The 16,501-nt window shown below is 34.8% G+C and overlaps 1 protein-coding gene across 8 annotated transcripts in view; it reads left to right on the plus strand.

The window, feature by feature from the left end:
* Positions 1-16,501, plus strand: part of SLC16A7 (solute carrier family 16 member 7) — a 175,820-nt gene that overhangs the window by 55,745 nt on the left and 103,574 nt on the right. For 6 of the 8 annotated variants that reach the window (XM_082635771.1, XM_082635775.1, XM_082635772.1 and 3 more), the window contains one exon: positions 4,500-4,597. The exons of the other annotated variants lie outside the window; for them this stretch is intronic. The gene's annotated coding sequence lies outside the window, so the exon portion shown is untranslated. The remainder of the gene's footprint in view (positions 1-4,499; positions 4,598-16,501) is intronic. 8 annotated transcript variants of the gene reach the window in all.

Consider the following 16,501-nt stretch of genomic DNA (forward strand, 5'->3'; position numbering starts at 1 on the left):
TGTTCTATAAAATGGGAATGCTAGTATTATCAAAGAGTAATTGAGAGGATTGCAGCAGCCCATTTAACTTTTAGACACCTCTAGCTATCAGAGGTTACATTTACATGGAACAAAACTCTGACTCTGTAGTTTTCTAACATATTTGCTGTACTTCAGCTTCCTGGAATTGCATTAGGAAGCTGAAAAATCATCTTAACACTAAGTTTCACACAGAGTTTAATTTTTGATATTTATGCAGCAATCTGGGCTTTGACAACTCAATAATAACAATGGTTTATTCTCCCCAAAGATAAATATTGAACACCCAACATATATCAGGCAATGCTATGTGGAAGCCCCCCCAGGCAAAATCAGTCATCAGAGGAGTCACGTATATCCCAGGAACCATCTGCTTTCATGTCCCTGCTGTGCTCAGGTGCAGGCTGGGAGCAGCCTGTGGGAAGTGTGGATTCTGTGCAAATCCAGCAAAGGGTTTCAGAGCTCAGCAGATTGTGCCCTTGGTCACTTACACTCCATCTAGCTGGAGGTCTTGGAAGCACCTTGTTCAGGACACCACATCATATGTGTCCACCCTAGTTATATGTAAAAATAATATTGCTAAAGGGTCTGGTGTACACTTTGTTTCACAGAATAAAAGATAAACGTAAATTTGGCTGTAGGGAAGACAGCAGCTAATAGGAGCTCCGATACCTTTTGCTTTCTTCACATTTCCCCATGCCAGCCCCTTCATAGCCACCTCCACATGCATCATAAAAGTATGGTGACACCAACAAGACAAAATGATTAATTAAGACATGCTTTTGCAATGTGGTTTGGCTTCAACCTTCTTCATGGTTAATTTTCAATACAATACTTAAAGAAATTATATTTGTTTTCAATACTGATCAATTTTCTTTCATTTTTGACTTCTCAATTATCAGGCTGGTGATTTACATCTCCATAACAAAGATACGTGAGCAAGAATTTGCATCAATATTTTTGCTAAAGTTCTGCAATCACAAATTTCTGTTCTTCTGTCTTCTCACTTTATGTTTATTTTAAGATGGTTTAAGTCATTACCTTGAATTATGTAATTTTGTTGTACTTGTTTACAGATTTTAGGTTATACTACTTATTAAGGAGTGCAATAGAATTTCTTGAAGTCGGCCATGACAATGGCTACTTACAGTAGCTGTAGATAGTATTTCTGTAGTTGTATATTACAAGGCTTTGGAGAATCTGCCTCCTGTGACTTTCAAAGATCACCCTTTGAATAAGAAGGACTTATTCTTTAGCTTTGTCCTAATGCCTTCACATTCTACAACCTTGGGTCAGTCAGCCCCTTGTCAGCTGATGTGATTTTACATTTTTGCTTTGATCATTAATCACTCACTTTAAGTTCTCCTTTTGTACTGTTTGCTATTTGCTTCCAAAACAAACATGCTTTCTGTGCTTGTGAGGAAAGGAAAGGAGAAAGAGAATTAAAAGAAAATAGTAGGTGGGTTCTCAGTTATTTTTTGCTTTATTGCTAATGCTAACTACTATCATAAAGTTTGGAATTATGATTAAAGTATTCGTGAATAATTCATTCAAGGAACTTTTTCTTAAGCCCTAATGAACACTGAATATTTCCAAATATGATTGGATGATGCTATTAAGTTAAAGGGGAAAACTCTCTCCTAGGAGAGTAGGTTTATCTGCTGTTTCTTCTGAAAATTTGAATGTGGATTTGCATAGTACTAATTATTCTTTTTAGCTCTACTATGTTTTCTAAAATATCTTCTTATTTTTGGAGGGCTTTTTGTCCATTTTGTCAAATATATGAATAAATTTACCTATTTTAACTAATGTAATTTTTAATTTTTATCACTCGGTAGTAACCAACCATGTGTAAACATGAATGATATATTTTCCTCCTCTACATCACACTTCTTAGCCCCTTTAATAAGAACCTTTATAAAAATAAGATCATGAACCCTGGGTAATGTATTTTAGTTGCAACAAAAATTCCTAAGTTAATTAATTATGAGATGACTGTACACCAGACATAGAACTTCATGACACCATGAAGTATTAAAATACTGAAATAGCTGCTGGTTCTTTCTAAAAAGTATGGCCATTTAAATCACCTAAATAATGGCCTCTGAAATTACAGAATTAAAAAATTATATTTTTTCTACCTGATAATTGGATAAGAGATTGGAAATTAATATAACCTTCCAGGAGCTGAGAGATTCCTGTTTTTTTTTACTTCCTTTTCTTGTTTGTATTGTTTTTCACTATAATGGATCAAGGAGTTCCTTTTAGCTTCTGGACTTTTCTAGAAGTGCGCTAAGTTTTGGGTATTTTATAGTAAGGGACCTATAACACAAATTGTTTTTTTCAATAAGTAAAAGCCTTTGTCAGACTTCTCTGTGATTTAGCCATGCATGTTTCAGAAGGTCACATATACTAACTTTTGTACAAGGTGAAGTTTACTCAGAAGGTCAAAAGGCATGCCAAAACAAATAGCAAGCATTTTATTTCATTTTAACTACATCTCTTTTTTAAAAAAAAGTGTTTATTTAATGGATATGATCACATGACTGTCAAATTAGTCCTTTCTTTTTTTTTTTTTAACACATATCAACTCACAAGCACATACCTTTTAAGGTCTGTGGCCTGTTTCTGTTTAAAAATAATAATAATAGTAAAAGTACACAATAAAGCAAATGAGAAAACTTTTGCTGCCCTATTTTCACAACAAAATACTGTAAATTAAGATAATTCTGGTACTCTGATGTTCTAGAGTCAAATCAGGGAATTTCTAAACTCAAACTGTTAAAATAAGTTTACAGTTAAGATACAAAGGAAAGAAAGAAAACTTCCTCATCTCATTATTCTCAAATGTTAGTAACATTATTTTATCTCACATGAGAATCAAAATATGAGAGAGGTTGCTTTTGGGGCATGGGGAAATAACGTAATTATGCAGACAAAAGTGAATTACTCAAATAATACCAATATATCATCGTATCTACACATGAAATGAATTCAAAATTATGTATTTCAGTGGTAGTCACTGAAGCAAAATGTTAAGTGTAGTAAGATGTTATGTCCTTAAACATGTTAACTTTATTATATAAATTTTACTTATTGTGGTGTAGTAATACCAGTAATTTTGTAAAATATATTTTAATATTGATTCTAAATTCAAATAAATTTAATTGTCACTACAAGGAAGTTCTTCACATATATTATAGAACTGACAAATTTTCATGAGATATTTACTAAATGAGACAGTTATATGTACATAGTCTGCTTTTTATAGTCTTGGAAATTCCACAGTAAGCAGATTGACTGCCAGTCTGAAATTCCTTCCATTTTAGACTACAATGACAAAGTTCTCCTGTCAAACAAGGTAACATTGCAAGTGCTATCTCAGTGACATTGTATTATCTCTGTTCTCTCCTCTTAGTCTTTGCTCCTGTGAAATATATTTCAATAGTCTTTGCACTACACCATACTCTGTAAAACAATCTGATTTCTCTGGATCATATCTAAAAGTTGATTAATTATATTGGTTAATAATAAGACAAATAGGACTTATGTACGTAAATATAAGTCTCATATTTTTCAAGTCAGGAATAAGCAAGGATCTAATATTTATTCATCTATATAAACTAATATTTTTCACTGTTTCAAGTACCAACTATTAATAATAATAATAGTTCTTATTATATTCTTCTTTTTCTTCTTCTTATTTTGTTGCCAAACACTATGCTAGTATTTTACAAAATATTAACTGACTTAATTTAGTAGTCATGATTCTGAGTTAAATACTACTACATCCCCTTTTTTTTCCAGGTAAGGGGATTGGACAGAGAAGTCAAAAACTTGTCTTAAGGTCTATATAATCAAAGAACGTACAAAGAATTGATGGTCAAATTTTGACGATCTTTTACAAATTTTTCTGATTTATTGTTAGAGCTTAATAATCTTACTGAAATTCTCTTCAGTTTTCAAATTAATGCATTTAATGTAAATAGCCTTAATGTATTTATGTAAAAATTTCAAGTTATTGATTTATAAACATACACATATACACACATTTATTATCCTACCAAAAGTGGAAAGAAAAGTTTCGCAAAAGTTAAAGACAAGTTATTGTTTGTTTTGAAGTCCCAAATACTTCGGGCTGAAGTGAATCTCTTTGATGTTTCCACAGGAATTCCTCTACACTTTGGGAAATATGACTTAGGGCAGAAAATATAAAGGCAGGCACAAATAAAGGCAGTCAGTCACCATAGTTATGACGGGTTAGTGGTGATATGAAGTAATTTAACTAAACAGTCTGTCCATATCTAAAGAGGGCCTTGAAATAAAACCTTGGAGATTTAGAAAAGGCAAACAGCAATTTCAGCCAGTGCAATAGAAAGCTACATGCTATCAAGTCTTTCAGAGATGGAGTTGGATACTTTTTCATTTTTCTTTTTATCATGCATCTCGATATTTAGGTGATTATTCTTTCATTCTTTTAGGAGTCACTCTTAAGATGTGATGCTTTCCTGTGAAACCTTAGACACAGGAATCTTGGAAACCAAAGGACTCTAGGACTCTGTGCCAATAGAGCTGCTTTGTGAGTACCCTCAGTGTATAATAACGTTTTCTTCTATCTGAGTCATTCTAAGTCATGCTGCTGTGGAACTGGTGGATCTTAATGTGAACGGGAATGTTAGCTTGGCTGGTGTTTAAGTCCATTTTCAAAACTAGAACAGATTTTAAAGTTGGCACTTTTAGCTTTTAGTCCTTCTGTGAGTCTATATTCTGTGTGATCTTGGTCAAGAGATTAAGCTTCAGTTTCTCTGTATATAAAACAGAGCTAAATATACAGACTTCCTTCACTGAAAGGATATTATAAAGGTAGTAAATGATAAATTTCAATAATAATTATATTATGTTATTATTACTAATATGAATGCTGGTTTTAAAATAAAGGGGGAGGCTTTAGGTACATACTTTTATTGTTATCTTTGTCATTTGCACCCTTTAAAAAATAACTATAGTTTGAACAAAAATGCTTATATTGGGAGTTCTCATATTCATATTTTATTTATATTGATACATAGTTTTTATTACTCACAAAGATTTAATTTAACTTGACCCTCAAAACAATCCTGGTGTAAAGAAGGTCAGGGAATATTATCCCCACTGTGCAGATGAGAAAACTGACCCTCAGCACTGTCAGTGTCTTGTTCAAAACTGTATAACTAGTAACAGAGAGAATTTGAAGTCAGATGTTCTTATAACCAGTCTATGCTCTTCAAAAACTATATTTAATTGGCCAAATTTCCTTTTTGCATTTGGATTGCTACATACTTTATATTATAAGAGTATTGTGATAAATTTACAAAGTTGTATCACCTGTTTGTCAAGAACAGTTCCTAGACCAACTGTATGGTTATATTCTGCCTTCATTCTCACGTTCATGAACACATCTTCGTATGTCCAGGTGGTAGGCAGAATAGTGGCTCCCCACATCCTAACCCCTTCACCCTGTGAATGTTATGTTGCATGGCAAGGGAGAAGTAAGGCTGCTATTCAGATGACCTTGTGATTATCCTTGATTGTATGTATGGGCCCAATGTAATCACCAGGGGCCTGAGAAATGAGAGAAATAGCAGCATGAAAAGGATTCAGCCCAGTGTTGGTGGTTTGAAGATGGAGAAATGCAGCCACAGTCAAGGAATGTGGGTGGCTTTTAGGAACTAGAAAAGACAAGGAAACAGATTGTTCCTTTGGCCTCCCACTAACACCCTGATTTTAACCCAGTGAGATTTCTGACCTCCAGAACTATGAGATAATAAATTTGCATTGTTTTAAGCCAGTAAATTTGTGGTAGTTTATTACAGCTGTGATAAGAAGCTAATAATACAACCTGACACTGTGAGATTAGGTGACGAAGCTTGAGAGTAGAGTGGTTTATGCCAGGGTGACTGAAGTCAGTCATGGGGGGATTTGCCTCTTTGGTATGTTCATTTTTTTGTCCCATGCTAAGCATATAACTGTTGAAGTAGGTTGTAATATGTCATATGGTTCCTTTTGGATACATGGTTTACTAAGGGAACTGACTTGTCCTTGCCTATTCCTTATTAGTTAAGAGCACAGACTATGGATCCTGAGTATATGAGTTCACAACCTGGCTCTGATTCTTACTACAGGCATACTTTGTTTTACTGCATTTTACTTTATTGAGAATCCCAGATATTGCTTTTTTTTTTTTCAAACTGAAGATTTGTGGCAACCCTGCATCAAGCAAGCCTAGGCACCATTTTTCCAAAAGCATTTGCTCACTTTGTAACTCTGTGTCACATATTGGTAGTTTTTGTAATATTTCAAACTCTTCACCAGTAAAATGATTACAACTCACTAAAGGCTCAGATGATGATCAGAATTTTTTAGCAATGAAGTAGTTTTTAATTAAGGTATGTACATTTTTTTAGACATAATGCTATTATTGCACACTTAATGGACTACAGTATAGTGTAAACATAACTTTTATGTGTGCTAGGACACCAAAAAATTTATGTAACTTGCTTCATTTTGATATTCGCTTTATTATGGTGGTCTGGAACTGAATCTGCAATATTGCTGAGGTATGCCTGTAATTATGATCTGCCAGAGCATTTGACTTTTCATCTGTGAAACAAAGACTTTAAAGCATCTTTTTCATAGGGCTGCTGTGAGAATGAACTGTGTTAATTTATGTTATGTACTTAGAACAGTACTTGGCACATAGTAGGAGCTATATAAATATTAGCTATTGTTATTATTATTACTTTTATTCCTTAAATACTGTATTCTCTAGAGTCACAGTCTTTGTTTTCATGGATAGACAGGAGAGTGTCCAAAATCTTGGGGGGAATGCTTTTGGGGTAGAAGCATTTTAATGAAACTAAATTCTGTCAATTTCATAATTTATTATCTAATATAATTTTTAAAAATTATATATATTTGATAATTAACATTTAATATATTTAAAAATAACATATTTTACTTTTCTTTTTTTAATTGAGGTATAGTTGATGTATAATATTATATAAGTTTAAATGTACAAAATAGTGATTAACAATTTTTAAAAGTTATATACTCCATTTATCATTATTATAAAGTAGATTAAAATCTTTTACTTTTAAATAATTCCCTTCCTTGTCTGCTCTCATTATCACAAACATGTAGATGGGGCAAATTCTGCATACTCTATAATAATTCACGTCATTTGTCTTTCTATTTTAGACTCTATTGTGAGTCTTTAGATTTGTTTTGATGTCACTGTTTAAGCATGCAAATTTCTTGGTGCTAGGAAAAGTATGCATCACCCTGTAAAAAAAGGTCTTAGATTTAAAAAAAAATACTTTGCAAGTGAGAAAAACCTAGTCTGAATTTTCAGACATTCTATGAAGAGAGGAGCCTCTGAACTGGGTGAATAGAAATTGCTACTTCATTCACTGTGTCTGGCAGGGGTGTGGTGGATCTTCTAAAGGCCTGGTAGGAGCATATATTTGATTAACTTTTTAGACTGTGGGCACAGTAGCTATATTGCAAGGCACAATATATTAATTAATTCAGCCAACATATGTTACACACCTCCCAATGTCAACAGATAAATGATGTCTGTTCAAGGCTTTCTCAGGACAGTGGGGAAGAACCGATGATCCCTGAAATAGCATCGATTCTAGTAGTAGTAGTAGAGTTAGGCAGGGATGCAGGATCTGTTTATTCCATCTACCACCCTACACACGGAGGCCAGTAGCAGCATGCCATGATTTCTTACATAGTTTTTAATCATGCATTGTTCTTATGGAATAGCTTGTCTCTGCTTGTTTTCTGACTCCCTAGGTTTTCTCTGGTAATTGGATACTTAAAAACTATATCACAGACCTATTGAATATAGATTTAAAAACACACCAATAGGGCCTCCCTGGTGGCGCAGTGGTTGAGAGTCCGCCTGCCGATGCAGGGGATACGGGTTCGTGCCCCGGTCTGGGAGGATCCCATATGCCGCGGAGCGGCTGGGCCCGTGAGCCATGGCCGCTGAGCCTGTGCGTCCGGAGCCTGTGCTCCGCAACGGGAGAGGCCACAACAGTGAGAGGCCCGCGTACAGCAAAAAAAAAAAACACCAATAATCACATTGTGTGCTTTTAATTAAATGTTATTTCTATTTTCCCTCAAATTTATTTGGCATCTTTGTGGTGTCCTTTAGTCTGTTTCTTCAACTTCTAATTTGCAGCCTCACTCCTCCTACGCTTCACTAATTGGCATCTCATTTGCCTGCATATAGTTAAAAATCACAGAAAATTGGGAGGGGCTTTCCCCAAGGCACTTAACTATGTGGAAATATATAGATCTTTGTGTGACCTCAGAAACTTTTGAACACTGAACATACAAAGGATATCACTCTTTCTTAACTCTGCTTTCATTTGAATCCGAGATTTGACAGAAGGGTAGCAGAAAAAAAAGAGAAATTATTTGAATAAAAAAAGTCACTGGAATGAGTTAGTGGAAGGTTTCAAGAAAATTACATACCAAATACCTTGTCATGTCTTCTTCACCTCTAATATGCGTTTCTACCTTGAAATCACATCAAGAAATCAGTAGGGAGGTAAGCGGAGCACACTCCACAGTATTCTCCCATTAAAACTAATGCCACTTATTCACTCACTGTGTCCTCATTTCTTTTACATAGACTGTGGATTCTGGGGGTTGATGTTAATGCTGAGAGCAAATATTCAGGCTGAATTGGCATATATTTTTGGCCGTCTCTTTAACCCAATTTTTAAATTAAATATTTAGTCTTCACCATTCATGTTATACTCCAGAAATAATGAATTGAGAATTCCTGTTAAGAGTAAATCACTCACCTTTGCTAATGTATCCATGAAAAATGTGGTTAATAATGAGTACATTGGTTTCAGATACAGGGAATATTTCTAAGATATTAAATTCTGATAATCAAATCCTAACATTGCTTAACAGCTTTATGATGTTATGGCAGATGCCCTGAGCAGATAATTTTATGATTATGGTTCTTATCTATAATATGCGAATGTATGTAGAGATGAGTTAAATCACACAAGATTCTACAGTATATGACAACTCTCATAATACGTTATATCTCTATTTTAGGTTTAATAATTAGGTCTTGTTAACTGTGTATGAATCTATTTTCCATCATGGAAGAGTGACTATTTGAGAAAAGAGAACCTGTTTTATTTATCTTGGCATTCCTACTATTCATAACATAATACCTTTTGTATGCTAACTGCTTACTAAATGTTGGTTAAATTGATTAATTAACACAAGGGAAAAATAGATTGGGCTATCTCTTTGACTCATTCATTTAATTATTAAAATTGATGCTAACCTGGAGAATGTGGCTTGGCTATGTGGTCAAATGGACTTTCTAATTGAACTTTTCTCCAAAATTTAGGCTTTCCCTTTGTAGGAGCACAGCCTACCCTAGTATATACATGGTATAAACCAGACCAGAATGCAGCTCCTCTGTAGGAAGGCACATAGGGAAAAGAGAGTGCCCAGAAATGTCTGTCCTAAGCTTGCATAGTTTGTTTTTTTTCTTTTTCCAAATTCAGCAATCAGATTTGGAACAGACTGAAGTGTTATTTTACCAGAAGTGTCTCTGTAAGGAAACATGAAGCCAGTACGTAGGTGAGAAGCCTGAGACTCAGAGGGGTTAGGTACTTTGTTCAAGTTCAGAAGTCAAGTGTAGGTCTGAACCTAAGCTTTGTAACACTAAATCAAATACTTTAAAAAAAAAAGAATCCTTTAGAATAGGGTGAAGGACAGCAAGGAGTTATGCTGCACCACAGTAGGAAATAGCTGGTTCCCCAGGGGGAGGAAGCCTAATGAGTAGGCTGGGGCTCACCACAGGGCCAAACAAAGGCAAAGAAGGTCCATGTGCTCTGTCTGTTGCTGAGGAGGACACCAAGAGAGTCGAGCCCACACAGGGAAACCAGAGACAAATAAAATAATTGAAACCATAGGATTTTCATCAAGCCCTAGGGTGTGGTGGTGACTCCTATAAACTTTACCTTTGTCATATGACTTTACATTACTTTTCTTTTTTTCCAGCTCTACTGAGATGTACTAATTGACCTAAAACATTGTGTAACTTTAAGGTGTACAATGTAATGATTTGATACACGTATATATTGTGAAATTATTGTCATAATAAGGTTAGTTAACACATCCACCACCTCACATAATTATCATTTTGTTGTTGATATGGTGAGAACATTAAAGCTCTACTCACCCAGCACTTTCAAGAATACAATATGGTATTCTTAACTATAGTCACCATGCTGTACTTATTCACCAGAGCTTATTCATCTTATAACTGAAAGTTTGTATTCTTTGACCACCATCTCCTCATTTTCCCTAGCCCTCAGCCCCTGGCAACCACCATCCTTTCTATGAGTTTGAATACACATATATGTGACATCACATTGTATTTGACTTTTTCTGTCTGACTTATTTCACTTAGCATATTGCCTTCAAGGTCCATCTATGTTGTCACAAAAGGCAGAATTTCAGTCTTTTTAACGGCTGAATAGTATCTAATGTACACATATAATATATATACCACATTTTCTTTATCCATTCACTTCTATATCTTGGCTGGTTTGAATAATGCTTCAGTGAACTTGGGTGTGCAGATATCTCTTCCAGATAGTAATTTCATATTCTCGGGATGTACACCTAGAAGTGGGACTGCTGTATCATACAGTAGTTCTATTTCTAATTTTTTGAGGAACCTCCATATTGTTCTCCATAGCGGCTACACGAATTTACATTTCCACCAACAGTGTGCGAGGACTCCCTTTTTCCAGCATTTGTTATCTCTGGTCTTTTGGATAATAGCTGTTCTACTTTTTAAATTTATATGTCATGGCATCAACAATTGAAGACTTTATACTTTCATTTAAAGTAACTTTAACATGTTTAAAAGTTTTTGTTTACTTTTACTAAGGATATAAACTTATTTTGAGGTGTGGAAAAATCTCATACCTGGTGTGATGTGACTGGGCCAGTAGATGTAATGTTGCCTTAAGCTCTGTTTACTCATATCTTATATTAATGTCTAATGCCTTTGTAGCATTTTTTTTAAACCAGGAGAAATAATGGCTTCTAATTTACTAATGGCAGTGAAAAGCCAAAGCACATTAAAACTTCCATGTTAGTATTACTGACTATAGTAATAGATGGAAACTACACACTTGATCATATTATCTTATAACATATCCCCCAGGTATACTTGTGTGTGTGTGTGTGTGTGTGCATGCGTGTGTGCACAAAGATGGCTGTGGGGTATGAGGGTTGGAAAGCAGCAGTGAGGAGTTATTGACCACTGTGCCATGGTCTGAACTTGTACTAACTGTCCAATTTAGGCAAAGATACAGAGGCTTTACTCAAGTAGAGAAATCGGATGCTGGTATAACAATTGGAAAGCTACCAAAATTAATTGAAATAAAATGGTACCTGTGGGAAAGAAGGGAAGGAGATAGATTTGAGTCCTTGTGGAAGTAGACTCTACCAGGATTGGTAAATTGATTTTGATGTTAGAGAAGGGGAGACAGTATTGGTGATTCTGACTTTGAGCTGAGTCACTGGCAGATGCTGCTGCGTTTACTAGAAAGCTGTGAGGCCATGTGCATGCTGAGGGCAATGGCAGAGAGCTAAGAGGAGTCAGAGGTTCTGAGCTAGAAGGGTATTTCCAAAGTACTCTCCTCTCTGAATGTGTTTCCTGTATTGGCTGCATATAGTAAGATCTATTAATTGGGTAACAGTCAAAGAAGGAAGGGTCTTAAATGTTCCTTATACTCAAATCATGCTTCCAATAATTCTTTTCTATTAGTGAGCCACTGTCATCAGCAAAAAGAGGGAAATCTGTTGAAATGGTAGAATATCTCTATATTATATGTTCAGGACCTCTTTGATCCCATTATATTTTCCTGGGGTATTTTGAAACCATAAAGGAATTATTTTATGCAAGCAAATTTAACTAAAGACTTATTTTCCTTTTATGCTTATCAAGGTTAAAAAAAAAAGGATTTCTTTTTACATTATAACTCCAAAGGATAATTAACTCAGAATAAATTTGGGTTGTTTTCTTCTATTATATGCTGATTTCAAACTCCATTATAATTCTAGAATTCAGAAAATAATGGGATCACAGTCAATTATGCTAAATGAATGTTAAGATTACAGTACTCTTTCCAGGAAAAGAATAGTAAAAAAAATTATCCAAATGAGAAAAGCAATCCATTAAAAGATTCCCATTGTGTTTTTGAGGTGTTTGATTAGTCTTTTGACTAGTTCACTGCTTTTCCTCACCCAAATATCTATATCTGAGCTTTCCGCCTTGCAGAATTTCTTGCAATTTTTATTCAGATGAAAAACTTGGGTTTTCCCCACGAACTCAGTTTTCACTCCTTAGTCATAATGCGAAAAACATCAAAATCTCACAAGGGAAATGTGCGAATGCTGCATAGAACTTGGGAATAATGTTATAAACAAATTCATTGCCAGGAACTCATTGTCATATTTCAAAGACAGAATTAATAACCTGTTCCAAGAGCACACATGCTGTTTATCAAGGTTTTCCTCTGAGACCATTTCCTCTCTCTCTCTCTCTCTCTCTCATCCCCGAATTATTGAAGAATTTTGGAAACTGGAATTTAAAAAAAAAACTCACATTACCACATTCTTGGAATTACTTTGAGAATTTGTAACCTTGGCAAAGGTTAGTCACCTTCAGCCATTTTCTCCTCCGGGCTCATGGTGTACAAGTCTGTTTTGTATTTGGCTTTTCTTTCTCAAAGGTTTATGTAATAAACATCACTGTCTTTTAATAGTAATTTCTTAAGAATTTAATATTGTTGTAACAATAAGCAAAATCATACAAAATAAGTACAAAATGTATTGTTCACACTCCTGCCAATTCTAATTTTTTTACATCCTACGTTATCAGGTTATTTTCTTGATAATGTAATTTTTACATATCAATCTTAGAATATATCTTTGTATTTCTCTTTTTATTTAACTTTAGAACTTTTTGTAATAATACTAAGTAAAAATATTAATCACACAAATGAGAGCTTTTTAAATTTAGCATTCTTGGTATAATTAATGGCCTGTTTGCTTAATAAAGTTAATAATCATTTATTTGCACAGAATTAAGTCTTATTTTCATTTGGCTTTATATAAAAGTAGTTGAAGCAAATGACTAATGAAATGTTATTCTACCACCTTTTTTGAAAAATAAAACTACTTGAGGTATATCTACAGAGTAGAGTGAAGTTATTATTAATTGATTAGTCACCTATGTTGCATCAGGTAATTTTATCCCAAATAAATGTATTGAACACTTCCTAGCTACTAAGCACTTTGCTGTGTTGGGACAAAGGTATTTGAAGAGTTCTCAGTAAAGATGTCGTCTGCTTTTGATTGCTATATGTACTATATAATTGTGAAATCCACATTACAGTTTATTTAGTGTGTTAAAACTTCAGTGTATGTCTAATTTTGTACAAGGCAAAATTTCCTAATGCTTTTATTTTGTTTCATTATATTTTTTGAACTTAAGGTTTTAATAGAAGACATAAAAATATCACGTCTTATTTTTAAAGGCATTTGCATTATTTAGCTAAATAAATTAGAGGAAATGTCCAGAGATTATTTGTTACTACCTGGTTATTGTCATCATTATATATGTACATTTAGAAATGCAGCCTATTAAAATCTTTGGGAATCATATTTTACAAGTCATTGCTTATTGCCTAAGTCTAAATAATGGCATCTTTCATGTAGGAAATCAAATTCTCCTCATCCATTGACCATAGAAAGGCTGACCTGCTGTTCAGTGGAGAGGAACATGGACCTTGGACCCACATAACCAAAATTGGAATCCAGGACCCAATGTTTACTAACTATCTGACCTAAGTAACCAAACTCTGAGCCTCCGTGTCCTCACACTTTAAATATGTATCATAATGTCTATCTTATATGGTTTAAAGAATGAGGTCATGGATGTAAATTGTTTGGTACAATAACCTACATAGAATATGGAAAACACCCACTAAACAATAGCTCTTCATTTCTCCAGAACTTATTGTAAGTTCTTCAAATCCAAAAATGGCAACACTGACCCACCATCAGATTCCCCAGTTCCTGTTTTTTTTAAAAAAATTATTAATTTATTTATTTTTGGCTATGATGGGTCTTCGTTGCTGCGTGTGGGCTTTCTCTAGTTGCGGCGAGTGGGGCTACTCTTTGTTGCAGTGTACGGGCTTCTCTCTCTGGTGGCTTCTCTTTGTTGTGGAGCATGGGCTCAGTAGTTGTGGCTTGCGGGCTCTAGAGCACAGGCTTAGTAGTTGTGGTGCACAGGCTTAGTTGCTCTGTGGTATGTGGGATCTTCCTGTGCCAGGGCTTGAACCCGTGTCCCCTGCATTGGCAGGCGGATTCTTAACCACTGCACCACCAGGGAAGTCCACCCAATCACAGTCTTAGGGGAGGACCCTTTGTGACAGAGGGCAGACATTTACAGAATGGCTGGCCAAGTAAGACATGTAGTATATGATTAGGCAACAAAATGAAATTATCTGCCTCTCAAGGGATTTAACACATGACATGGGCCTCTTTATTACTGTTCATAACTGATCAAGTTATCTAGTCAGACTAGGTGAAGATTCACTGACAGTTTAATTTATATATTATATTACTTTTGCAATGTGTTCTATTCATGATATTAAACCACATCATGGTACATACATTTGAAAATGTGGTTATATAAACGTCAGAGAAAGAGAATCAGAAGGTTAAATTTAGAAGAAATTTAATAAGATTAAATTTAGCCAAATTGTGAGATTTAGTTACCTTCTTTGACCCAGAATATAATTTAAGCCAAGTTAACTTTATACTATAAAAAGTATGATTTAATGGTGCATGTCAAAGCAAGACCTTCAAGAAGAGATAGAGCTACCTTTCCCCTAATTTGAGAAAAGAAAGAGGGGAGGGCAGAGCAGAGAGTCTCTTGAGATATGTGTGCAAGTTTGCTTCCAGCCAGAAGTTAATGATCAGTTGCCTCTGTTCTCAGCTCTGAGCCCTGAGAAGTGGCAAACTCATGTTCCCTCTCTATTCAGGTAACTTTTAAATTATACAGCTTGTACCCATGTTAAGCTACACTTTATTTCTTTTTTTGAATTTTATTTTATTTTATTTTTTTAATACAGCAGGTTCTTATTAGTTTCTATTTTATACATATTAGTGTATATTTGTCAATCCCAATCTCCCAATTCATCCCACCACCGCCCCCACCCCCCTTTCATCCCTAGGTGTCCATACGTTTGTTCTCTATATCTGTGTCTCAATTTCTGCCCTGCAAACTGGTTCATCTGTACCATTTTTCTAGATTCCACATATATGCATTAATATATGATGAATTATGGTTTTCTCAGGGTATATGACCAGTAGCAGGATTGCTGGGTCATATGGTGATTCTATTTTTAGTTTTTTAAGGAACCTCCATAGTGTTCTCCACAGTGGCTGTATCAATTTACATTCTGACCAACAGTGCAATAAACTAATAAGAACCTGCTATATAAAAAAAATTAAATCAAATTAAAAAAAACAGTGCATGATGGCTCTCTTTTCTCCACACCCTCTCCAGCATCTGTTGTTTGTAGATTTTCTGATGACGCCCATTCTAACTGGTGTGAGTACTTCTGATTTGCATTTCTCTAATAATTAGTGATGTTGAGCAGCTTTTCATGTGCCCCTTGGCCACCTGTATGTCTAAATAGAAATGTCTATTTAGGTCTGCCCAGTTTTTGATTGGGTTGTTTGTTTTTTTAATATTGGCTGCATGTGCTGTTTATATATTTTAGAGATTAATCCTTTGTCCGTTGATTCATTTGCAAATATTTTCTCCCATTCTGAGGGTTATCTTTTCATCTTGACTGTAGTTTCCTTTGCTGTGTAAAAGCTTTTAAGTTTCATTAGGTCCCATTTGTTTATTTTTGTTTTTATTTCCATTACTCTAGCAGGTGGATCAAAAAAGATCTTGCTGTGATTTATGTCAAAGTGTATTCTTCCTATGTTTTCCTCTAAGAGTTTTATATAGTGTCTGGTCTTACATTTAGGTCTGTAATCCATTTTGAGTTTATTTTTGTGTATGGTGTTAGGGAGTGTTCTAATTTCATTCTTTTACATCTAGCTGTCCAGTGTTCCCAGCACCACTTATTTAAGAGGCTGTCTTTCGCCATTGTACATCCTTGCCTCATTTGTCATAGATTAGTTGACCATAGGTGCGTGGGTTTATCTCTGGGCTTTCGATCCTGTTCCATTGATCTATATTTCTGTTTTTGTGTCAGTACCATATTGTCCTGATTACTGTAGCTTTGTAGTATAGTCTGAAGTCAGGGAGTCTGATTCCTCCAGCTCCGTTTTTTCCCTCAAGATTGCTTTT

The sequence above is a fragment of the Mesoplodon mirus genome, assembly GCF_964341445.2.
Source record: "Mesoplodon mirus genome assembly, chromosome: 11".
NCBI lineage: Eukaryota > Metazoa > Chordata > Mammalia > Artiodactyla > Ziphiidae > Mesoplodon > Mesoplodon mirus.